General features: G+C 39.8%; 1 long non-coding RNA gene across 2 annotated transcripts in view; it reads left to right on the forward strand.

The window, feature by feature from the left end:
• LOC112550490 overlaps nucleotides 1–26,513 on the forward strand; it is a 268,292-nt gene that overhangs the window by 99,858 nt on the left and 141,921 nt on the right. Inside the window, exons 2-3 of one of the 2 annotated variants that reach the window (XR_003094366.1) lie at nucleotides 1,372–1,483; nucleotides 8,997–9,042. This is a non-coding gene — a long non-coding RNA (uncharacterized LOC112550490). Of the gene's footprint in view, nucleotides 1–1,371; nucleotides 1,484–8,996; nucleotides 9,043–26,513 lie in introns of those variants that run through there. The other variant, XR_003094365.1, reaches the window with a different exon arrangement.

Here is a 26,513-nt window from a genome sequence, read left to right on the forward strand (position 1 = left end):
CTCCCCACGCAACCCCACGTCACTAGAGCAGCGCGGGGCAGGCAGTGGCAGCAAGGAAACCCCCGGTGCAGATCTCTGCTCCCTGTGGAGCCAAGTTGCACAGCAGGGACCAGCAAGCTTACTTGCCACTTTGCGCTGCTTCTCTGCCCCATGACCTGGCATGATGGGGGGTCTCCTCAGCTGCACAGAGGGCAGTGGCCCTCTCCTTCCCCCGGATAAGCCACCCACGGCCCTGTGCTGCTCCCTGCTGGGACCTTGCAGCTCCACCTGGGTCAGTAGGGCTATGTGAAGCTTGCAGCCTGTTCGAAACAGATTCGCCCCAAACAAAACAAGACCATGATCTGAAACACTGAAACGAATCACTGTCCTCTGAAACAGCTGAATCCGAAACTGAAATGAAACACAGCCATTTTGCACAGCCCTAGTGCCCAATATGTGGCAAAGTGAACTCCGTAAGGCTTATTTAATCATTTTGATACTTTATGTTGAACAATAGACATGCAATACCAATTTGTCTGTTCATTTTCAGGGATATATATCTAGTTGTTCAGTATTACTAGTATATCAGACTTGTGTTTCATTAAAAATACTAGATAAAACTGACAGCATTAAATATATGGAATATTAATGGAACTTTACATTTAGGCTGCATTGTAACCATTGAAAACATTCATGTATTTTTTACATTATACTATTGTATGTTCTTCCCTTAAACTCCGGTTGAACTCTGAGGAACAATGCGAATACTTGGCCTCAGTGAAGTTGGATAGAATTTGGGTATCCTTTCTTTTTCCCACACCCTGTTCCTACTGATTATACTTTTGGCGAACCCAATTGTTTCCTTTTGATGGTTTAAACTTGCTAGGAGGACTAATTACTGTCTTTCTCTTTTTTCAATGTGTAACTGTTCTCCCACTACAGTTTGGCTTTTTCATTTATTCTCAATTCATCATCTTTCTGAACTCCTAAAAGACCACTCCATTGGTCAGATAAGTAGAAAGAAAATGGTGTGGCTGTGCACAAATAGATCTTTTTCACAAGTATGTTTTAAAAGTAAAGAAAAATCCATTTGAAGAAAATACAGGAGCCAGGAAGTAATGGATTATGTAGCAGAATGAAGAGGAAAAAATCTTGGAAGATAGTGGTTGTTGTCCTTGCCTAGCAATTTAAAGTAGCAAAAACTCTTTGACCTAGACTATCTAATATTACTACAGTGACCTAGTCTATCAGGATAAGAAAGCTCTTTCTTTGCTTGAGGAGTTCATTGTAAGAACCGTATTTATTAAAGACTTTTATAGATATTTATTGTTTAGTATTTTTTTTGTTTCCTCTGATATTTATACATTTATTTTTTTTCCTTCTTCTTGACAGTTATTTCTCGCTTTTTGTTGTCCACCCAATTAAAGAGCTCTCTGTCACTTTGTGAAGAGTGAAGGATACCTGTAAAGCTTGCAGAAGAGTGTGTTGGAGAACCACCATTTTGGTGAGTAGAATCATAGCTTTGATTTTGTGCGCTGTTCTGCTTCAAGTTGCATTTGTATTGCTGACCAAAGTGCTTCCATAGAGACTTTAAACATACTTTTCCAGATCTCTGCAGGAAAGTACTTCTTTGTGGAGAAAAGCAATTTGTCCTAGCATTTTCTCTTTACAAAAATCTACTCCAGTCTTTTCCAACCCAATTGAATCACTTCAGAATGCTTTACTAAGAGAAGCTTGCTTTCTCTCTACCTGCCTGGATTGAATTTTGTTGAATTGCCCATCCTAAAAGAAAGACCTTACATCAAATGGGGGGTTTCAAGAATTTGTTGCTCTTGTTAAAAGCAATTGTTCCTTCTTCAAGACGGATCATTTTTCAGAATCCTAAAGGAGCATAAACTACTTAAGCAGTGATAGCATTTGGTTGACTGTAGATTCCTGATGTTATAAATCTCCATATAATATCTTTTCTTTGCATGAGGCATATTATAAATAAGGGAAAATCCTGTGAATTGTCTGTTATTTCACGGTCCTCTAAGGTTAGCCAGAATGCTCACAAGACACCCTATAATTTAATTATGTTGTACATACCCTCTGGGCATTCATATAATTATACACGGGAGTACACTGCCCTACTCTATCTAGTAGCAAAAAAGCAGACTATCTGTAGGAACAGCTAGAGTAAAAGGAAATATAATCTTTTGAGTTGATGATTCCTTGGAAAAGGTAAAGGAAAATTACAATTAAGTTTAACACTCTTGAGTTCTCTGAGGTTCTTAGTTTCGCTGAGTACCATTTGAGAGCCATATCTGACAATCCTCATTCAAATAAAATTGCATTTACTTCAATGCCAGTTCTATTTGGATTTGTTCTACTTAAAAATAAACTGTTTAATTGGACATGGTTTATTATTAAGTCTAAATTTTATAAAAATATTTTGAAATCAAGTATACAATAATTTTAAGGTTTGATTTTTCAGAGATGCCAAACACCAAGTTTCAGTTGAAGTCTCAGAAGAAGCTACAAGGGCTTACTAAAAATCAAGCCTTTCCTCTGCTTCCTTCTCTCTGTTACATTGGGCCCTCTCTTAAAGCAGAGCAACTATTTGACACCACTAATTAGGTGGTACCAGTTTCTTACTTTCTGACTATATGCTCTAATATGCTGCAGGAAAATCTTTGCCAGGTGTTTCTTATGCATCTTATTCTAACTGCTGGAAGCTCCAAATTGAAACATTTATTTGTGCACCCATAAAAAAAAATTATGATGCAAGTGTGTGTGTGTGTGTGTGTGTGTGTGTGTGTATGTATATATATATATATAAAAAAACTGATGTCTGTCTGTCAGTTTTATATGCACACAAATATAAATGTTTCAATTTGGAGCTTTCAGCAGTCAGAAGATGATGCATCATAATTACTTGGCAAAGATCTTAATGTTATAAATTGATACATATAATATAGGAAAATCATGTGAAAGGTAAAGTAAATTTCAAATATATAACAAGGCACTGTTTAAAGAGAAGGAAATCTGGTGTTTTTTTAAATCAAAGTGTTGTATTATTTATAAACAAAAGTTTTGACTTCATATCTAAACATGAAACAACTGGTTATTTAAAAACCAAGAAAAGCGTCTCCTAAGTTACTGTTAAATACACTTGTATACAGAATTATAGAATCATAGGGTTGGAATGAACCTCAAGGTTTGTCTGGAATAATCTCCTGTCTGAATGGAGGAACACTGTTCCTAAATCATCTCTATCAGATGTTTATCAAGTCTCCTCGTAAAAACCTCCAATGAGAGATTCTACAGTTTAACTGGGCAGTCCATTGCACTACCTTACTGTTCTAACAGTAAGAAAGTTTTTTTTTTTTTTCTTTTTCCTGAGATCTAATCTAAATCTACTTCATTGCAATTTAAAAACATTGCTTCATGTCTTGCCCTCTGGCAGAAGATAATGGTTCGTGTTTATGGCAGCTTTTCATATACTTTAAAACTGTTACCATGTTCCTCTTTAATCTTCTTTTCTCTAAGCTATACATAACTAGTTCCCTTAACCTGTCCCTATATGGCTTTCCTTTCAATCCTTTTATCATTTTTGTCATCTGCCTTTGGGCCCTGCCCAGCTGTCCCCAACCTTAAAATGTGGAAACCAGAACTCCACGGTATGGTCTGATTAGTTCAAATAGAGCAGTACTGTCATCTCCTGTGTCTTACATCTAATACTAATGCGATGCAGCTCAAAATGACATTTGCTTTTTTTGCAGCTCTTACACTGCTGATCCCAAGGATTCAGCAAACCCCCTAAATCCTTCTCAGCAGTGCTGCTGCCCAGCTGGTTATCTCCCATTCTGTATTTCTGCTTTTGATTATTCTTCTCCCATTCTGTGTATAGCACACCTGTGTTTTAGTGGGCTACAATCTGTTATCTCTTACCTGCTTTTCAATCTGTCAAGATGCTTCTGAATTCTTTTCCTGACCTTCAACACTTCCCAGTCTTTTCATTTGCAATTTTGATTTGGAGGCTCTCTGTTCTGGTATCCAAATCATGATACCATGATATTAAACAGCACTGAACCAAAGACAAATCCCTGTGGAACAACACCCCCAGCCCCAGTACCTCTTTCATTCTGACACTGATCCATTCACAATTATGAGGGATCCTGGTTTTCTCTGATAAAAAAAAAAATAAAAAAAATCCAAAATCCATGTTTTTCCATGCTTAAAATGAAAAATGGTTATCTAGATAGTTCAAATAGAGCATATATATAGATCTAGATATATAGAGATATATATGTGCGCATTCACATACACGTGTGTATGTGTGTGTGTGTGCGCGTATACACACACACACACACCCATGCTTGTATGCATGTGTGTGCATGCATGTGTATGTGTGTACATACGTGTATACACCCCCTCATATATAGGTATCAGTTGAACACAATGTTTTATTGATATTATTTACAATGTTAAAGCAGTCTGGAAGCCTAACAGTGCCTCAATCATAAAATAATAAAATAAACTCTAAATACCTATATATTTTGGTTTTTGATTTTGTTTTTTTTAATCATGGAAAATCAGAGCTCCTCCTACCCGCTTTGCTCATCAGGATGTGGGTACATCTGCAGCTGCCCCCCCGATGCTTTCTGACACTGAGTAGCCCTGATATACCAGTGCCTCTGACTCCCAACCTGCAGCCACTGCCTACGCCTCACTTTCTTCCTTCTGGCAGCAGCTTCCCTCCTTGCACCAAGGGGACACGTGCCCCTCCAGGTCCAACTGTAGCTGTATCTCACCCTCCCCCCCCCCCCCCCCCCCCCTGCCCCTAACCCTGACATACTGAGGCTGCTCCTGCATTGTCCCCCTCCCAAGCCACGCCTTCCCCATCATGCTGGTGCTCTTCACTTCTAACCCGCAGCCCCTGCCTACCCCCCACTTGCTCTCTGCTAGTAGAGCTCCCCTCCTGCACCAGGTGGATGTGCATGGAAGGGTGGGGGGATGTGGACCAGGGGGTTGGGAAGGGTGTGTGTGTATGGGGCAGGGGTGTGAGGTCGTAGGTGATGTATAAGGGCCAGCACGGGGGGGACGCGCACACAACTTCAGGCTGTCACTGACCCCACTGCTGCTGGGAAGGCAGAGAGTTCCTTATGGTGGCATGGCTGGCACTCCTGGCAGCAATGGTAGTGCCCAGCTTCTTCACCCTGATCCACTGTCCAGCACCAGGCCTCACCCACTGGGCCACAGACACAGCTTGTACCCAGTGCCAGTCCAGCCAGGCTGCAGCCCTGTGCCCTGTTGTCAGCGCAGAAATTTTGAGGGGCACGTATGTCTCCATGCCCACTCAATGCATCATCAGTATGTGTGGGGTAGGGGGTGTGTGGGGCTTCCTGGAGCTTGGCCCACAGCCCTGGTAGCACAGGCACGGTCCCCAAGCCCTGGCCTTCCAACTCCCCTCCTCTCCCACCCCATAGACTTACCTGCATGCAGGTGCTGGGGCTGCTCCCACCATCCTGCCTGGCTGCATTGCCAGCTGTGTGAGTGTGTACACATGTGCATGTGGTACTCCCTGCCCTGCACCTTCCCAGTCCATTCCCAGATCACCCTTCCCCCCCTCTCCTCCCAGTCCCAAGCAGCTGGTTGCAAGCTGGAAGTCTGTCAGCCTGCAAGGGAAACCCATGGCTTCCTACTTCAAAGGGGAAATCTGGGGGTTTTCTCCTTTAAAGGGAAACTGGATGGTTTTCTGCAGGAAACGGAAAGCCTAGCTCCCTGGTCATTACTCTTCACTTAGTTATGGAGCCATTTATGTGTCCACCTTAGAACAATTTTATCTAGCTCATATTTCTCCAGCGCACTAATGCAAATGTTATTTGAGACTCTATCAAAAGCTTTACTAAAGTCCAAGTATACTGTGTCTACTACATTTCCTTTGGACATGCAGTTAGTTACTTTGACAAAGAAGGAGATCAAATTTGGCATGATTTGTTTAACAAATCCATTTGGGCTGTTAGTGATAAGTGTTTGGTCCTCTAGATATTTCAAAATTTATTTCTTTATAATTTGTTCTAATAACTTCATAGGTTTTAAAGTTAGACTGACCAATATATAATTTCCTGGCTTTCCCTCCTCTTCCTTCCTCTCCCCCCCCCCCCCCCTTTTTTTTTTTTTAAAGATGGGAACTATGTTAACTCTTTCTCAGTCCTCTGGAACCTTGCCTGTCTCCCACAACTTGGTAAATATTATTGTCAGTGGCTTTGAGATCCTTTTTGCCAGATCCTTCAGCACCCTGGAATTAACTTCAGCAGGCCCTGCTGTCTTAAATTTATTCAAGTTAATCAAATAATTTCTATTGCTCTCTTAAATTAACATGACCTTCAGCCTTTCCCCTTCTTTGTCTGTATTGTTTTGTTAGCTATCTGGTTACAGCTTTAAAACAAATTTATCTTCTACTAATAGTTCACCCTGGCTATTTAGTACTTAAGAAACTGCCAGCCCTCCTGGACCCCTTTATCCGTTGGTTTGCCATAGGATCTTACCTACTATTTTTCTAGGGCAATTAAAATATGCCCTACTCTTTTTGTTCTGTTAACTTCTAGCTTTTGAGAATTTAATTCATTTGTGTCGCAATTACTTTTCCCCAAATTTCTAATCACCTGCATATTCTCAACTAATTCCTTCTTATTGGTCAAAACAGGATCCATTAGTTGCTAGACATGCAGGCAAGAGACAGTAGGTTCTGTTGTGCAGTCTACACAGTCACACTTCCTACCATGCCATATGTGCATGCCAGGATGCATGATTATGGGATTGAGCATTAGATCCCATCCTGCCTTATTCCTGGTGCAGGGTAAGCCCAGGATCACAATCCCAGGCTACCCTGGCACTGGTAGGTAGAGGGTTCCTATGGCTCCCCCTCAACTGGGAGCTCCCTTAGCTTTTACACAATTAACTGAATGTGCAGCCAGGTGCACCTCTGTAGCTGGGAACCCCATTAGCTAGAGGGTTGCCCTTCAGACTGGGAGCCTGGATCAGCTAATGGGGTTCCCAGCCACAGGTGTGCACTTGGTCACACGTTCAGTTAATGATGTGTTTGCAACCAACTATAATGTTATTACACATTTTGTGGAATAACTTTGTGGCTTATTCCTTATTTTATGATGCCGTTAATTATTTCAACATGTGGCCAGGTTACAACTTAAGAAGTGATTAACTGGTTAATTACAACTGAAGTGTAGTGTGTGTCAGGGGTCTTATTCTCCATTGAAGAATCATGTTAGGAACTTGCTGGGTATTTTGTTTTGCTGTATTATTCTGACCTTAGGTACCAGAGGGAGATAAAATCTCCTCTTAATATATTATTATAACTAATTGTTAGATATTCTTGTTACTATCTTTACAAGTACTTTATTCATTTTTCTGACTTGGTGGTCTATAATAGATCTCTAATATTATACCACATTTATTCTTCCTCCTTTATCTGTACTCAGCTACATTCTCATTTGCTGCTATCCTTCTCCAGGACCTGGGAACAAGCATATGTATTTTGGATGTATTTAGTACCACCTCCTTTTTACCCAAACCTATCCTTCCAAAACAGAGTATACCCTTCTGTTTTGTATTCATGTATACTTAGAATACATATTTATTCCAAAGAGTCTTTGTTATACATTTTGGTGTAGTTAGAAGATACTTACCAGTGTATTCTCTAGCAAGTAAAGCCCTAATACAACACATATATGAAGAATTCCAGTCTTGTAGGCCTCATCATTGTAAATAGGCTCCAGGAGCTACTTTTGTCAGCAAAAGTTGCAGGACTGAGATTATGATGGATTTCATATGAAAAAGTCAAAGCATTTTTTCAGTTAAACCTCAAAATATCCATGTGTGGTATTATAAGCAAGTTATTAACTCCCTTTGTAAAAAGGGGGAACCCAAATCGCAGCCTAACTTCCCAAGATCTGGAAGCAACTCGGTGACAAAGCAGAGTGTAAAACTGAATTCTGACTTCCTTCTCTATAATTACTAACTACATCTCTCTATTTGAATACTTCGAAAATAATGGACCAGATTGTAGTTTCTATTCCTATGCAGAGTTCTGGCGGCATTGTGAATCTATAAAACATGCCACAATACATCAAAGGAGAAATCCACCTTTGTAGGAGCTGTGCAGCACTGGTGTATGCAGACCTGTGCTCCTCAGTTTCTTGCAGCCCTGGGACTAATGGTGCACAATGGTGTAGGGTATGAGTTAGAAATAATCATAGTGTTCAGTTCTGAGGCCACTCCAGACTGCAAACCAACCCCTTTGCAGCAAGGAAGAAGCTGCTGTGAGAGCATTTCCTACAGTTCCTCTGACTTAAATTAGTGTTTGCATGACTTAAATTAGTGTCTGCACTAGACCTTTTTCAGGTGTAATCTTACCAGCATAATGGAGCTGTAGCACAGCATCACCCTAATAAATTTATTGAGAGGGGGAGAGGATGCGAGCAGAGGGAGACATGGGGGAAGAGGAGGGGGGGATTTCTTTCCATGTTTTGAATCATTCAAAGGCCATTACAGAAATAGATTTTAGAACACTTCATATCAGAAGCTATTATTTTTTCCATGGAACTTCTTTTTTGTAGAGTGTCATTGTGCTCTACTAGCAACATAGGGGTTGAACTGGTGGCATTATTATTATTTCCACAATGTTAGTATGTTCCCATGGATTGTCTTGTATGAGAGAATCTCTGGTACCTTTTCCTCGACTGTCTTGCTTTTGTGTGATTTTTTTTTTTTTGTCCATCCCCTGTGGCTCACCAAAGAACTATTATTTCTTCCTTTTGATCCATTCTCCTTTATGAAAATAACAAATAGGAAGAACAACCAGTTTAGAAGTAAATCTCTGGATTCATTTCCTACCATTATTATGTCCTTCCACTACTCTCCTGTGTTAGTGAGAGGCCATTGGTGTGACATCCATATTGCTGCATTTTTGTTTGATTTTTTTTTTTTTTCTTTTTCTTTTCTTTGCAACAAAGGCTCATATCATCGCAGCATGGTGGATCAAAGCTGATGGAAAACAAGTATGTAAACAAAAACCCTAGTACAGTCTTTTTGAACAAAATTTGCTGGACTTCTTCCTAATAGAGATTCAGCCGCATGATCCTCAGCAACAAAAACAGTTTAAATTTCTTCTTCTTTTTCGGAGATGGAATGGGGAGTGGGAAAAATGGTAGCAGATGCTAATATTACTAGAGCACAGCTTTTCCTTGCATGATACATCTGAACAGCCATTCATTTGAAGTATTAATGAAGCTGAAAGTGCCAGGTCTTCAGCATTTTTCTTTCCAGGCTTGGAGTCATGACAAGAAGTCCAGGATGCAACTTCAAACAGTTTGAGGTTCACTAAATGAAAGCAGAGTTCAAAGGTGCTCATTGCTTCTGACCACCAGCCATCTCAAGCTATTTTTGTACTCTTGCTGTTCTCCCCAAGGAGGTTCTCTTGAGTGGTCCATGATGTTTTAAATAACTTTTCTAAAGCCTTACTTTGATAGGGATGGAAAAAAAAAATCTAACCCAACTGCTGGAACAGTTATTTTTCCCCTCAGTAGGCCTAGATGCTTTTGTTCATAAGGAAAGTTTAATGCATTGTCCTTAACAATGTTTAAGGTAATAGAAAGTATATAATTCCTCTATACCAAAATGTATCTGATATTTTCATTGTCCATCTCCTCTGTTTTGCTATTACTAGCAGTGGTGTACTTCAAGTCTACTTTGAGGCTATCTAATTCTTACCCTTTAAATTCCAAGCTAGTTTATGCCATTGATATCTGCCCGTGGTATATGCCTTAATATTTCTGTAGTAAGGTTTCTGAGGGACAACTCCTGTTATAATGTCAAGTCATTCCAGTAATGCTTAAATTTATTTAAACAGTGTATTTACATAGCACATACACAATTGTTCATTTAGAGCTCCCCAGAGTGAATTATTAAATTAACTTAAGTCTGGTTTGTGGAAGTAACTATAGTGCTACTTAGTTTGTATTGGTTTATTGTTGATATTTCTGGTAATTATTACTTTCTAAGACCTCTCTTTATATCTGTGCTTTACATTTACACTCAGTCCCCTAATGGGTGCCCCATTAGTCTTTACTAGTCTTATGAACAAAACTATACTGTGATCATTTAGCTCAAATTGGCAGTTGGCAAAAGAAAGAACCTAATTTCTGTAGTTAGCTCAGCCCATCTTTTCTCAATTTGATAATCCCCATTGGAGGTTGAAGTTCTTGCTTCTTTACTCGATGAGGCATCCTTTCTTTTCTGCTTTGGATCTGTAATAATCCCTTTCTCACTGAGTAACTTATGTCTTTTTTTTTTAGCTGTCTAGGTATTCTTACTAATCTAATTGTCTTTCTTAAATGGACTCCATATACCTCTCCCCTACTCTTGTTAGGACATTTTTTTCCACTGATCTTGCTGTGTACATTTCAGATATCTCAATCTTACTCCTTAACTTGTTCTCTTTCAGCATGAGGAAAATCTTTTGAGATAAAATGCTCTTGGCATTAAGGTTTCTGAAAGTTGCTTGGAAGACTCTTCTTTTACTCCATTGCCAGCATCTTTTGTAGCGTCTCTTTTTGTTGTTGTTGGTTTTTCTATTAAAGCAATCCTTCAGAGTGTATTTTGCCATAATTAAATAGTCCATCTGAGTTTTTCTGTAAGCCCGGTTATGTAGACCTCGTCATAGTTGCAATGTTGGCCATATTGTAGTTCATCTTCATCTTTATTTATTTTTGTGCTACGTGATAAGTAAATCAGCCTGTAACCACTCTATCGATGGAATTACAACAGAAAGATATCAGTTAAGTTTTTTGTAACTGAATATATAAGATGTATGTTTTATTATTTAATGGAGCCAAGTGTTTGCTTATTTAGGGTCTGATTCTTTTTAATGGCTTCATCTGTGTAGTGTGAATGTAAGACTACTGTAGATGTGAGTAGAGAACATGGTATTGAGTGGAGAACACAGTTTTACCACTACTTTGCAATTTTTTTTTTTTTTTTTTTACAGATTACAAACCAGTAGAGAATTAGGCTAATGGTTATTGATATTATTTGATTTTATTACTGCTGGAGTGACTTTTTGTGATATCTCAATTATTTCCCCCAAATATCACCACTAAGCTTCAAAAATGCAAACACTACACACTTTCACTTTTAAAAAATAATTTCTTTTGCTCTTCTTTTGAGGACATGATTTCTTTTCAGTTGCTTTTGAGTACTTATTTTCTTGAATATTTTTATATCTCCTTTTTTCCTCTTAAGAAAGGAAGTATTGAAAAGCAATGAAAGGGCAATAGCATGATGAAGACTGGAATCTTAAAACTGATATAATTTCTACCCATTATCTAGTTCCTCCTTCCTTCTTTGACCAGTGAGAGTGCCATCCTATGTAACCATCAAAATGAAACAGAATTCATATAAATTTATAAATTGACCAGTTTTGCCTTCTTGTAAACATTTATTCCTTTTTTTCCATGCAGTCCTTCCTTTCTGATAAGTTACAGCTCCACATTGTGCGTACTGTATAAATATAACATTGGCCTTTACAAAATAGCAACTTATTATAATTATCTAGTAACAGTACATCATGGGAGAATAATGTACAATTATGACGGACTATATGATATGAGTAACTGTGACAGAGCTAGAATCAGGACACCTACTTAGAGAGAGTAGACCTTTCAAAAATCATGCTTCCACAAACCATATTTTAATGAATCAATGGTCTGATTTCTTTAAGTGCTATAATAAAGAGAGATGGGGCCTTAACTTTTGTACTGGTGTTTTGGTGACACTTGGATAATTTGTGTTTTTTTCTGCCAACAAATATTATCAGACCCTCTGAACTTCATGCATTCATAGATTAGCTTGAACACTGCCATGCTGGAAGAGAGATGTATTTAGTAAGATAGTATTTGAATTGAAAAACAAACAAAATTGTGCTGTGTCCTGTCCCATTTTGGTAGGTGAGTATGTTTCTTTTTTTGTTTTTTGTTTTAGATTGTGCATTAGAAATCCCATAAATGTAGGGAAGATGAGAATTCAAACAGAACAGTAGTTCTAGGTTAGAGATGTCAAATTCACTCTGTACCCCAAGCCAGATCCAGACTGTAGTGCTCTTCATAGAGCACAGACCTGGCAGTGGCAGAGTGAGTGGTGTTGGAGCAGGTGGCACTGAGTTGGCTGAGTCATAGCTCAGATGCCTGCTACTACCCTACATTTGTCTATCCCCAATGAGGCCCTGTGACCCTGAATTCTGTAGCAGGTACTACCCCACCATTCAGCCCACTCTGGAATTCCCAGCTCTTGTCAGAGCTTTACAGATGAGAGGAAATGGATCCATTGGCCTGATCCAACCCACCACCCATATGTGTAATACCTTTATTCTACAGTGATACATAGGAGGGCAAACAAATCTCACAGCATCCCATTTGGCTTTCTCAAAAAATCAATTGTCCTAAGTATTTGAAAACTGATGGGAAAAATTAATAGCCATAAAGATATAAATATTACCAGGAGAAGTCAAATACAGGTGGGATTGACTTTCAACATGGGTAAAATGAGTAGATTATACAAAAGTCTTAGAATTTGGGCTGATTACTTTGGAAGGAACAATGTTAAGGGATGACAAACAGGTGGAGCTTGTATTCAAGAACTTAAATCAAGAATTTCTTTAGAACTTCTAGCAAACTCCTATCCAAAATACCTACACTCAGTGTTGAGAGATGTATGATTAATATCTTTTTCACAATCTGCAGCAGGACACAAGCTGTTTATATAAAATGGCTTATGTACAAAGAAGGTAGGGTAGATTTTCACCTTATAAATTAAATTATTTAATTTCTAATTAAATCCAGAGATGCATGAACTTCCATAATTTGTAGATTACTTCATTAGATGCTATACAGGGATTGCAGGAAGCAGCACTTCTAAACAGAAAACTTTGGTTAGAGTACAAAGGGCAGGGAAGGCAGAAAAAATGGAAGGGGCACTGCTCGAAAAGGCAAAATGGGTAGGAGAGAGTAAGACAAAGCAGTTAACCCACTTAGGGAAGTGAGTTAAAAGCTAATCCAGGTAACGGGATAAGAACCTATAGTTTTGATTTAGACAGTACTTAATGCAGTCAAGTCTGTGGATGATATCTTGTTTCACAATTTCCTTTGCAAGTTGTGTTTTAAAGGTTTGGTGCCTAAAAACTGTTACTCAGAGCTCACAAATGGAATGGCTCAGGCATTTAAACTGTTCTGCCACAGATTTCTGTGTCTTTACAGAAATTATGTCAGATTGGTGTTCATTCATTCTTAAATATAGGCGTCACCTCCTGTCTTCCATGTAGACCTCAGAAGTGATGGCATATATGATGCTGGTAGAGGAGTAGGTGAACAAACCTTCGATGTTAAAATCCAAATTATTTGAACCAGTGATGATGCACAGCTGTCGTCTGGGTCTGGAACAAAGTCTGGTGCCTTGTTACGAATACAAGTGAGGTAGTCAGTTGCTGGAGGGGTGTTGGGGGACTGTCTGTAAGAGAAAACAGGCTTGTTCTCCATGGCTACCTTGAGATGGTTGTAATTTTCTAGGTGGGGTTGGAGGTTATTAATGATGTGTCAAAGGTATTCATGCTGGGAGCTGTAGGTGACAACCAAAAGGGTTCTGTTGTCATTGTCCTGGGTTGATATTGTAGCAGGCTGAAGCTGGGTCTGAGTCTGTCTCAATTGATTTGAGTGGCTACCATTTTAGGATTGTATTCTAAGTGTAGGAATCCTTGCTTCAGATCCTTAAGGTGTATCAGAGCAGATATGCTTGTAATGTAGAGCTTGGCTACAGACAGTGAGTCAAGTGGTACACTTAGGATGAGAGCTGCCAGTGTAGCTGTAGCAGTTGGTTGGCTTCTGATACAGTGTGGTGGTGATGGCCATTGCAAATTTTCATATAAGTGTTCAAGAAATAATTTTGCTCTGTGGAGCATTGCAAAGTCAGTCTGATGGAGGGGTAGAAGTTGTTTAAAGTCTTGATGGAATTTTTCTAGGGATTCTTCCCTATGTATGCATACTATGCAAATGTCATCAATGTACCTTCAGTATACCAGGAGGATGAGAGCTGTGATGGAAGCTGACTTGATGGTCCTTTTTCCATCCCCCACCACCACCCCACCCTTCCGTATGGCCAGGTACAGACATTACACTTTTACTGTTATAAGTGATCAGAAATTGGTGTCTACCTAGAAAAGAACAAGTTTGGTGCACAAAACCAGTCTACACCCATAACAGACCAGAAGTTTCACGCACACATACACACACTGGTTAAAAAATGATGAAACTCGGTCTAAGGTTTGTCATTTCCCCCCCCCCCCCCAAGTGTGAATGTGTGTGTTCTGTTCGCTACTAATCTAAACTATGCCACTTACAGAAAACTGCATAACCTAGATCAATTCCACTTTGGGTTTTTTGAATGTCTGAAAAGATATATCAGATTCACACAAAGAACCTTGTCTGCCTATTTCCTTAGACCAACATGGCTACAACCTACACCTCTGAACCTAGCCTCTGTATTCTAATCACTGCTTTCTATTTAGAAGGTCTGCTTCCTGTAGTCCCATCATCATATCATCTGTTGAAGCAAGCCACTGTTTATGAAAATATATGTATGCATCTCTGATTTAATTAGTCAATGAGGGGCATGTCTACACATGCATTTATGTGTGACTAAATTTAATGTGCATTAAGCAATTTTGACAGGTGTCTACATGTGCAGGGATTTGGGACTAAAGTTAATCCCAAATCCCTGCAGCCCTGCCATGTGCCCCTGTGGCCACTGGGGAGAGCTCCAGCCTGCGGCCACATGGCTGCCACCACTTGGAAGCCATGTTGGAGACGGAGCCAGCTGCCAGCTCCCACCTTGCCCACCCTGCTTCCCTGCATCAGGGCTGTCCCTGCCCCTGCCAGCAACACCCAGTGCCCTGCTGCTCCAGCACTGCCCCTACCAGTGCCCCATGCTCCTGATGGCCATGGTGCTGGGCCTGCTGGCCGTAGCAGGCCCAGGACAGCCACACACCCACTAGCAGGGGCCAGGGCATTTGCTGTGGGAGCCCCTGCCTGGCCCCTCTCCCCCATCCTGCATTCCCTGCTGCAGCCTGCCTGCCCTGCCCCCCACACATCCACTATCCCCTGCCCACCCCCAACATCACTCTCAGGACAGACATGGGTAAAACAAAAACATGTTATTACCCTCACAACACCTACGGTCATGACAAACAGAAACCCTTCCCCCCTCAAACAGAGCCCCTCCACCGCCCTCCCCACCCACCAAGAATAAAAAAAAACATTTACAAGTTGGAAACTATATACAAGGGGAAAACTATTGACAATATTTTGTGTGTTCAAGCCCAGATTGGGGAGGCCTAGAGGCAGGGCCCTGGGGCAGGTGCCCAGCACCCCAACTCCTAGATATTCCCTGAGGCTGGGCTCAGGCCAGCCCCCTAGTGGCAGGGCAGACCCGGTACTAAAGTTAGTTCTGGGTTGCACCTATACGTGTTAATGTGCATTAACTACTCGCACCTAAATTTGATACCTGCATTTGCAGGTATCAAATTTAGGTGGGAGTAGCCTAAGTTAATGCACATTGAAAGCATGCATGTGTAGATGCACACCCATTATGCTCATTCACTTAGGCTAATGCGCATTAATGTGTCTCATGTAGATGCACCTAAAGTGTACATCTATCCTGCTATCTGTCTGACTATACTAATATAGCTCTCTCTGATATACTAAGAGATATTCCAGCCTTGCTCTTTGTTAAGTAAACATACACTGTCCTATGTATCATAATTGTAAAAAGTTGAAAAGTTGAAGTGGCACAATGGTTGCCTTGGAAAAAAACAAAAGGTAAGAACTACAACTTATGGTACAAGTTTCTGATAGGGACTGATGCAAACTTTATTGAATAAATTTGCCCTGGATAAAGGAAAAAAATACCTATGTTTTGCTTCTATTAAGAAAATATATTTGTTATTGGTGATTTATGCCAGGTAACATCAGCTGCTTTCAGACATTTAAAAAAAACCTAACAAAACCTGAAAAATAAAATGGCACTTTACTTTAAACTTGGTGCACTTCTGCGCCAAGGCACAGTTCATGCCCAGAGGAGGCAGTGCATTAGTTGGACCCGGCTTGTCCAACTTCTGTATAGATCATATGCTTTAGTGGGGCTTTTTTGGCAGTTTTATTTAAAGCTGATTGAATCTAAGTAACATACTGTTTCTGGTAAAGTGTGGTGTTTTATTTTTTAATGTATTTATTTATTTTAACGTGTGCAAGTAGCCATGATGCATAATCTGAAGCTGAAACTTCTGGCATATCCAGATTTTCCAGGCCTGATCCTGAAGTCCCAGTCAGACTGTAAGAGGACATTCAGTGATTTCACCAAGAGTTTTACTTGAGTATGAATTATAGGATCTTCCCCTTCAGATTTCAGAGTTTGTGTAAATTCAATTAATTTACAGTATCTTGGAAGAAAGGTAAGGACAAACAGTGTCTGTAAGAATAAACTATAACTCACATGCTTTCTAGTATATAACTGAGACAATATAACTATACATTGGGGTGCTCAACTCTCAGCCTTTGGACCAGGTCCATGTTGGGCACACAGGACAGTATGGGACCCAATCTCTGCATGTGGGAGTGGTGCAAGGCCCCCAGAGCCTGATTCCCCACATGCAGGACTGGACAGGGGTTATGTCGGGCCCCTAGAGCCCAGTCCTTACACATAGGGTCTGATTTGGCCTGAGGACCAGCCCTTGCCCTTCTTCTGGCCTGTGTGATGAAAAGGTTGAGCCTCACTGGTGTAGATGACTGGTTTAAGTACTCCCAAGATTGGATCCTTATATAAGCTAGTTAATGGATACATTTTAGATTTGAAATATATTTACTGTAATATGTATGTGACTGGAGGGCTTATCCTTTTGCATCACTTCACAAACAGCATTCTTTTGTATTTGCAAACTGCATATCAACTTGATGGATATGCTATATTTGTAGTTTTAATTGATCATTTTCCAAAGTAGTTGCAGGTTTTGCAGAAGGAATAAAAAATAGAGCTAAACTGACATCACAGTGAGGAATCAAAATGTTTAAAACTGAGAGACATTTCAGTGCATCAGGCAAGAAGGACCACTGCCATCACTACTCCATTTGACAGCTATATATATATTGGCAGCAGAGGTTGGGACATGAATCAGTTACAGTAAGCCTGAAAGTAGACTCAGATGTCATCCAGGAGGTGACTGTTATTGACTACAGGAAAGAAAGTATTACTGGTGAGCAAGATGCCTTGCAAGAATAATTCAGTTTTGAGTAATAGGGAGTCATCTTAGGGTGCTAATAATGCAGCAGCCAAACATGTCAGTAGGGCATTGGAGAGTGAAGAGGTTATATTTCAGTGTACCTACACTGCAATTGCAGTAGGGGTATGAAGTAGGATGATTCAGAAAACAAATAATTTTTGCTATGGACCTATTTTCAATGGAAAACAATTATACCTAGGGTATCTCTTCACTGTATTTTGCACCCTCTGCTGCTTTTGAAAAAATGATATAAATAGCACATTTTTATGATGGACATTTTGCTTTACCTTGATAAATAGTATGGTTTTCTAATGTTGGCATTCTTTAGTGTGTGTTCAAGGCAGGACTTGAGATAACTAATAGGAAAATGAATTAATTATTTCTGAAACTCTGTTTTTATTATTTAGTATTTTAATATAGCTTTATAGATTATGCCTTTATAAGGACCAACCAAAGTAAAAAACCTGAACCAAAGAGTGTACTAGCTAAGATTCCAATGCAAAAAATACTTAGAGATTGGAAAAATACTTAGAAAAATACTTACAAATTGGTCTAACTTTAAGCATGTAAATAGTCTTATTAAAGTATTTAATTTAAGCATACCAGAAAGTTTTCCAGGACTGGGCCAAAAACAGAAATAACCATGTGAATAATCACAAACCTGGGACTAAATTATCTGTGTCCAAAACTTTTGGGAATATAAGGTAAGGATCAACTGGATTGACTATAAAACAAATTGGCCACATAGTTGAATATCTTAGCTCTATTAAATAATTGTTCTTTTTGTCTGGGTGTCCATGTAAAATATAATGTACTATACATGTACAAGATATTAAAGGAGAGGGCAATAAATTATTGGGCAGAACGTTATGTTTTACCAGTTGTCCTCAAGAAATAATTTGCTCTTTGTCTCAGGTTACATTATAATAATAGAATTTTGTTGATATACATATTTCATGCATTCTTGTAAGGTTATTACATTTACAGTGCCTTGAACTGGAGAAGAAGCATGACTGCAATTGCCTTGTATACAATGATGCCATAAACTAAATACCCCAGCCTCTAAATTATGGATTGTATCAGTGTAATAAATTATGGAAATATGTCAGTGTAATAAAAAATAATCTATTTAGGTGTTGCAAATACATACTCTTTGGGCACATTTACATGAGATGTTTACTGTACAGTAAACCAATTAGCTGTGCAGTAAACATCTTGACATCTACACATGTGCCCCTATTAGGCTGGAGTAAATTTATTTACTCTGCAGCAGGATAGTACTTGTAAATATAAGTATTCTGCAGTATTTGTAAATACAAGTACTATCCTGCTGTGGAGTAAAAAAACCTCTGCAGCAATGCACATATAGATGCTGCTCTGGCTGGCGAGGGCATGAGGGTGCTTTAATGCAGGGGCTACCTGCTGGCTAGCCCCATGCTGAAGCACCCTTGTGCCCCAGTCAGCCCCTCCCAGCAAGTTGAGATGGGGAAGGGGGAGCATCTCTGGGTTAGCAGGCTGACTCCTGGGGCCCCCTGCCAGCCGGATCTGCTCCAGCCTGGCTCAACATGCTGTGATCCAGGGCACACCTGCAAACAGCAATGAACTCCAGAGTTTATTGCTCCCAGGCGCGTGTTGGAATGGTGAAATAAACTCCAGGGCAATAAACTCTGTAGTCTATTGCTTCACATTCTTTGCATGTGTAGATGTGTTCTGTGTACACTAAAATAATTTTTGTTTTGAAACTCCCTTGTTTTGCTTTTGTTTTATTTTCACGAGTTCATACTGGTTGAAGGTATACTAACTGTGTAATATAAATAAAAAGCCAGATCATCAGTTCCATTCAAGTCACTAAAAGTGCTCAGACCTACATTAGCTAAATATCTAGCTCATTATATGCAAGCTTAGTTTAACATTTGCTGTATTTCTTTGCCTGAGAAGCTTGCATCTTTGAATTTGTTCTTCTTTAGTATTAAAGGCATCATAACTGGAATATGACAGGTTTGGAATAAGAGTTGAAAGTTAATATCAGGTTACCTATTTTGTTCAGACAGATAATTTCGGTTTTCTTTACCTGCAATTTAGCTTATTACATACCCTTATTCAACAGCCAGCATCTGCAGGGCATATCAATACCACTGTTTGTGTGGACACATCTTCATTAGTTGCACTGTATTAGAATGAATATTACAGAATAGGAGGGCGATCCTAAAACAAACAAAAAGTGTGCCCATATTTTGCTTTTCAGTAGCTGGACTACTGCTGATTGTGTTTTTAAAGCAAGTAGTTAATTCAAAGTCAAATGAATTTTTTTTTAAACGGAACATGCATATTTGCCTTATCTCAATAGTTTGCTTTTTTCATTCAATCTCCTTAGCAACAGAAACATCTGTTTCTGTTCTCTTAGTCATTAAATTCAAAGAAAGTAGCTGCTTCAAAAATAATAAAGGCAATTTCAACAAATTGGGTAACTGTTAATTGTTGCCAAGAAATCTTAGTGTGATAATGAAGCATGTAACAATTGACAAATCTTGTCATTGATGTATCTCTATTTTTCCAGTGTTGGTTAGGTAAGATATAAAGTATTCCAAATATATACTGGTGGGTTATTATTTGATTTACTGTGAGGCACACACCGAAAAGTGATCTTTGCTATTTGTAATTTATTTCAGAGGCACTTGCTATGATTTTGCAGATTGTAACTAATCATACTTTCTGTTGCATTTGCAACTGAAATGTGGGTGGCCAAGAGTACACTTCAAAAATAGATGAATAAACATATGTAGTTTAGCTGTATATACATTTTGCTATTTGTATGTAATTAAAAATATGCTTTTTCATGTTTCATTTTAGCTTGCTTTCCTATATTATGATAGATTTTTCTCCTCCTTACCTAGAGCCTATGATAAAGCAATTTTAAAGCCATCATTTGGTTTCATAGCAGCTTTATACTGAATGCCCAGATGATCTTTGCTGTACTGTTTAGAATGCTAAAGCATTCCTAACATACAAAATTGGCATGCATAACACAGAAATTTAGAATGCAATCAGCTATGACATTCTCCAGGATCAAAGCAGAAGCTTCTCTTTGGAGTGTTAAGTAGGAAGGACCAGTGCCTCTCTCACTAGCAGCATTGCCTTCCCTTATTGTCTTTGAGTCTAACTGTTTATGGACACACACTTGCCAATTAGTGTAAAATGCATAAGAGTGTGAGATAAGACTTGAACTATGTAGCTTATGATACTATATGGAGATATCAAAGTCTTTATCTTTAAGCAGTGTAAATAAGATTTACTTGTTATTTTCTATTAGTATTTTTTTTCACTTTCTGTCAAAATAGATGTATGATGCATCATTATTTGTCAGTTTTAGGTGGATTTCAGAATAAAAACATATGCATATTTAAGAACCCCTTTTTAGTTTAAAGGTTTTTTTAACCCTTTAGAATGAATATCTATGTGCTATGTTCTTAAAAAAAAAAAAACTTTAAAATTTTAGTCTACTGTATATTACGTGATTAGCAGTGAAAGACATAGAGGTTCTATTTTCATTCAGACCAATTTTACACCAATGAAATGCAGTTATTTTAATGGAATTATTTATTGCACACTGTAAGTAAGGCTAAGTGCAGATGTTTGGAGGGGTTAGGGGATGGTTAAATCATGTTAAAAATGGCCACCCAACCTAAGTTAAGTCAGGATGGGGGCAGGGGGGAGGTAGCAGGTAGGTGCAGGGATGGGGGGAAGCATGCTGGGGGGGGGCCTGTGGTGAGTTCATGGGGGAAGTGGGATCCATGGGGCAATTGACTGCAGGAGTGATCAGGGGATGGGTCAGAGCAGACGTGATCCATGGAGGGGGCAGGAACAATCCATAAGGAGATATGGGGGCAGGCAGGATCCATAGGAATGATGCGAGAGGCAGGCATAATCTGCAGGATTGATGGAGGGGCAGGTGTGATCCGCGAGATGGATCAGGGGGTAGGCATGATCTGCAGGGGGTTGCTAACATTCAGGAGGTTTTTGTGGGATGGGTCTGCAGGATCCTACACCCCTATCTGTCCTGCCCCTCCTGCCACCATGACTTATTTCCTTGGCCCCTAGCGTCAGGAAATGCTGATAAAACCAGCACCCAGAGCAGCTTGTGGGATGGTGGGTTGGGGAGGGTTGCCTGGTATGCAGGGTGGGAGGGGGTTTAGAAATAGTCTGGTACCAGGGGGCAAGTAGGAAAAGCATAACCCCAGGACTAGGGCCAGCAGTTGGGCTTTCTTAGCTCCAGGGCTGTATAGGTAACTGTACTGAAGTTCAATGCACGGATCTACCCTAGATCAATTAAGTTTGTATCTATGTCTATCCAGGTCTATCTTAAACTAGGTTCTACCATTTTTAGACTGATCTGTGCACACAGAACTTCTGTGGAGTTATGAGTTTACATTGATTTCTGATCAGTGAGACTAAGTAGACATGTAAGGTCCACACCAAGGGTGAACAAAACTAGATCAGTTGGCCACTTTTAACATGATTTAACCTCCTTCACAAATGTCTGTACTTGGCCTAAGAGAAGAATCAGGCCCCTGAATTCTACTTTAAGGACCTTCTAATATAATGATACAGAGGAACTTATCAAGCCTATAATGTAGCATACTAAGATGTTTGACTCACTCTCTTGCTTGCTTAGATAATGTGACTTCTGTTTTTCCAAAATTGTCCTATGGCTAATGGATCAAGTGCTGCATTTATCTGTATTATCTTAATATCCTTTTACCACTATTTCTTCCAATATACCTATACTATGAGACACAGATAAAATAATATTTTCTTTCATTTTTTGTGGGATTTTAGTCATTTTCTCTGTCATTACTGCTACAATAAAATTCTTGATAACATAGTGATAAAGTGCGACACTCAGGAAGAAATTGAGCCCTTTGCCAGAATTTACCCTACTAACAAGCAAAACTTAAAACTGGAACAGGAAAATCGCATCAAGAAATGGAGCTCAGAAAAGCTCCCAGAATACCATTCTCTATCCACTTTGTACTCTATCTAATTTTAATGGTTTATTATTCATTCTAATCTGCTTTTCTATTGTTTTGTGCTTTTGTTAGATAGGAATAGTTAAAATTAACCAAAATGTTTAAAGGAGCAGTTAATGTTAAAACATATCCTTTAACAAAGAACCATAAATTCAAAATATGCTCTGAGTTGCACTCCACAACCATAACGACTTCACAAAATGATGTGGAGATGGTTCCTGCAAACAGTTATTCATTCCAGTTTACTTGTAATTCTGTTTATCAATAATCTAGGGAAATAATTCTTTTTATTTTCCCAGACAAACGTTAATCACCTTGATGAGTCAGAATCTGAATTACAGTTAATAGAACAGGATCTAAATAAGATAAAGTAACACCAAATCCCATAGTCCTATGAGAGGATGCAAGAAAGAAAAAAATGAAAATGAGTTTTACCATTTTGCAGCTGAAGTCCTTGTAAAATTCTGGAAATACCTGTTTTTGGTAATGCACCATTTCAGAATTGTATAGGTCTGATTTTCTGTTCCTGGACACAAGTATAAATCAGAATTCTGCCACTCTAAAACAGTACAATGGAAATGAAACAATATATTCAGAAGCAATGTTCCCTCTAAGGAGTAGCAGTCCGTGAGCACGCTGCTTTGGTTCTGCCTCCCCATTTCGGCATGGTGCAGTTCACAGGTAAGTGTCCCAAAGTAAGTGTCCAGGTGGGAGTGGGCAGGGTTCGGCCACCACACTTCTCCATGCTGACTGTTGCCCAAAGCAGCACGGTGGAGTGGTGTCCAGCCCAGCTCCACTACACCGTACCTGCTCCTGCTTGTTTTCCTTGCTCTCATCTGTGTTCTCTTAGTACCTTCGTTAACCTGCTTTGGGACCCGATTTATGAGCCTACCTTGTAAAAAATCACAATCAAGCCAGTACTTTCAAAACTCTTCTAATTGCTTCTTGAGGCCATGCGTGTTTGCTTATTCAGTGGCAGATCCTGGTAGTGCTTTCCCTTTCTGTGGCAGGCTGGGAATTCTGCTTCCAGTTTTCTACTTGTAGGCTATGGACCATGACTTTTTGCATTTGTTTTTCTTGGAAGTGTGAAGCATTAACTTCAGTCCATTTTCAGGTACCCACACCCTAAGTTTGTATCTGTATTTTTTCCCTCTCCATAGAGAATGAACTCAGTTTCCCTGTTTTCCATGTGATTTACATCTTAAGATACAATCTAGTTTTGGAGGCTGTGTCTTTTTGAGCGCACATTTTTTTTTAATAAACAATTGTATTGCAAGTTTTCAGAGTAGCAAGAGCTAGTTGTTGGGTTTTACTTTGTTTGTTTGTTTGTTTGTTTTTGGCAGAGAATGTGATTTTTCATGCCAAATACAGACACTTCTGCTATATCACCATGACTCTGACAGATGTCATGGTGCAAACAGTGCCCTCTGATTGCATGGGTTATTGATCTTACAAGCTGTAAGCAGGCAGCGGCTCCCCCCCGAGGGGAGGCAAGGGAAGGCAGGGGCGGGGGCTGGGGCTAGGGGCTGGCACAGGCTCTGCCAACTCCGGGGAACTGCTCTGCTCCCCAGCCCTGAACCTCCTGAAATTACAGGCAAAATTGTAACTGTATTCAATGTTGGAGAATCAAGCTTTTGCTTACACTCCCCACTCATACACATATGCATTCATACATTTTAAATCGCAGCCAGAATCTGTTTAGGGCCATCTTATACCTTAACATGATTTGCTAACACCAGATAAACCATGCTACAACTGACATACTTCAGGGTATGCTGCTGTTGCAACACTATGTTACGTGAAGGGGTAATAATGCTTTTCTTTCTCTTAAGTTAACTTACATAGGACCTGACTCAGATCTTGTTCAAAGAGGCCTGTGAAAATAAAGCTGTTAAAAAAAAAATAGTGTGTGAGAGATCACAATCGCAATATCCATATCTTGTTTTTTATACGGTCCAGGTAAGCTCTTAAAATAAATTTTAGTATTTTAACAAAATTATAATAAAACCATGTTCTCCATATAACCTACTCTTTAGTAGAATTCATTGTGTTCTCTGGAGAAGTCTAGATTCTGAACTAAAAATACTTTTCATCCACCAAAGAAAATAGGGTATTTGACAACATGCATTTGTCTACACAATATGATGCAATATCTGATGAAATATGCTTTGTCAATAAAATAAATTGCTAAACACAATGTAATCCTTCCTGAAAATGCATTTAGCCTACACAGTGAAATGAGCTACTTCCACAAAGTGCATTTTGTTCTGTGAATTATTTTGATTCTCTGTCTATCATAACGTGTAGATAAAAAATTTTTTGTCAGACACTGTATATCAACCTTATTTTATAGTATATTGATAAAATACATTTAATTTGAAGGGGACTCAGTATTAGATAGGATGCGTTCAACTAGAGTGGTTCAACTAAAATGATAAAAACAGGGATGTAAGCTTCCTGTGGTGAGAGAAACTCCGATCTCTATTTAACCCTGCCTGTAGTTCAACACACCTGGCAGTTGATGTTGCCCCCTAAATTCCTTGTTTTGTAATGTGCTTAACTTTAAAATGATGAATATCCCTGGAATAGGGGTGGACAATTTATATGGCCCCACAGGCCACATAGGTAGTTCTGTGGAGCTGCTGTGCACTGGTCAGCACCCCCACCACACTTCCTGGCAACAGACCAGAGCCCACATGCCACTGCCAACAGCGCACAGACCTAACCCTAACCCATGCCTCCTTTCTAGGCTGCCCAGGCGGTGGTGGTGGTTCCTTCCAGATGCCACTGCTACTGGCCCCAGCCCCATGGTACTGGTGGGGACCTGCGCACACAGCCTCGACCCCAGCCCACCCCACTCTGGACTCGGCCCAGTGGAGTAGACCACCTCAGGACTAGCCAAAACCCACATGCACAGCCCCAACCCAGCCCACCCCATGCCTGTTCCAGACTTGCCTGTCAACACTGAGCAAAGGCAGTGGCCTGGCAGAAGCTGCTGCTAGGACTGGGGTAAGAGTGGGCATGGGATGGGATGGGGTCAGGGCTTTGTATGTGGGTCCTCACCAGTACCATGGGGCTGGGGCCAGCAGTGACAGCCACTGGAAGGAGCCTCTGCCACCTGGGCTGCCTAGAAAGACAATTCAGCTGCAGAACTTCCTCAGCCCTGCTGCTTGCCCAGGGACCAGCAGGATGCACCACAAGCCAGACAGCACCTGGGCCAGGCAAGACCAAGGGACCTGCCGCAGGCCGGACAAAGTCCCTCTGCAGGCCTGATCCAGCCTAGGATCCTGCCCATAGGCCATATTTTGCCGACCCCTGCCCTAGAAGCTACTAAGATGAGTAATATAAGCACATGCATGTTTGCAGTATTAAAGCCAAAGTTAGTCAAAATACATCTCCAATATACATCCTTCCCAGTATATCCCTGTACCTTTTCCATATATCTACTTAAAATGCTTATTAAATAAACTATACCTACAATTATACCACAGTTCTTTAGACAAACTGTACTCATACTCAGGTAATTCTTATTGAAGTCTACAGTATTTTTACTGCAGGATTGGATCTTGTGTGATGAATAGCTGTTCAGTGTTTAACTTATTTGCCAATTTCTAGTACATCTTTTTCTGTTTAACGAAGTAAGACCTTATTGACCTCTACTGTAACTCTCTTTTTAAAATTTTTAATTTTAACTGTATAACTGGGACTACGCCTTTACAAAACCAGGAGCAAGTGAATATTTCCTGAGAGTGAACTGCAAAAAACCCCCCAAAAAACACTATCCACAGGCTACTAAAGAACATAACTTAAGAGCCATACTGGGTCAGTCCAATAGTCTATCTAGCCCAGTATTCTGTCTCTGATAACAGCAGATATGGATGCTTTCAGTTGGTATCTCTAGAGTGATCTGTACCATATTCAATACAGTATCTGGCATCCACCATTATTGATGTAGATACTAGAGGAAATATCTTCATCCATTCTGTTCAATAGCTATTAACAGAACGGTCACCTGTGAATTTATCAAATCCCTTTTTTAACCTGATTATGCTATCTGCCTCTACTTCCTCTGGCAATGAATTTCAGAAGTTAACTACTGATTGCAGAAAGAAGTGCTTTATCTT

The sequence above is a fragment of the Alligator sinensis genome, unplaced genomic scaffold (genome assembly GCF_000455745.1).
Source record: "Alligator sinensis unplaced genomic scaffold, ASM45574v1 scaffold7_1, whole genome shotgun sequence".
Lineage (NCBI taxonomy): Eukaryota > Metazoa > Chordata > Crocodylia > Alligatoridae > Alligator > Alligator sinensis.